The sequence below is a fragment of the Thermobia domestica genome, chromosome 6 (genome assembly GCF_964235325.1).
Source record: "Thermobia domestica chromosome 6, izTheDome1.hap1.1, whole genome shotgun sequence".
In the NCBI taxonomy this organism is placed as follows: Eukaryota; Metazoa; Arthropoda; class Insecta; order Zygentoma; family Lepismatidae; genus Thermobia; species Thermobia domestica.
Window position 1 is genome coordinate 100203324 of NC_137459.1, and position 289 is coordinate 100203612.

The window sequence follows — 289 nt, forward strand, 5'->3', positions numbered from 1 at the left end:
TGACCCCACCGGGAATCGAACCCGGGACCGCTCGCACCGAAGGCGAGAGCGTTAGCGACTACGCTACGCGGGGCCACGCTCTACAAAACTATGAAGTCTATCGTAGTCGGGTCAAGACTTCACTTAGGAATTAATATGTGTGCTATCCAAAAGAACAAGTTTCAGAATCCTAAAAAAAAATACTCACGAAGCAATTTTTAAAGAGGGAGTTTGACTACGGGCATATAATTTTAAGTACTTTTCAACTATATCTATAAAAATTGTTGCGAAAGTACCATATGCTTCTGAA

At 42.2% G+C, this 289-nt stretch overlaps 1 non-coding gene across 1 annotated transcript; it reads right to left on the bottom strand.

The window, feature by feature from the left end:
* On the bottom strand, nt 1-75 carry TRNAR-UCG (transfer RNA arginine (anticodon UCG)). The gene has a single exon. It is a non-coding gene; the product is annotated as a tRNA-Arg (tRNA).
* Between the last annotated feature and the right edge of the window lie 214 nt (nt 76-289).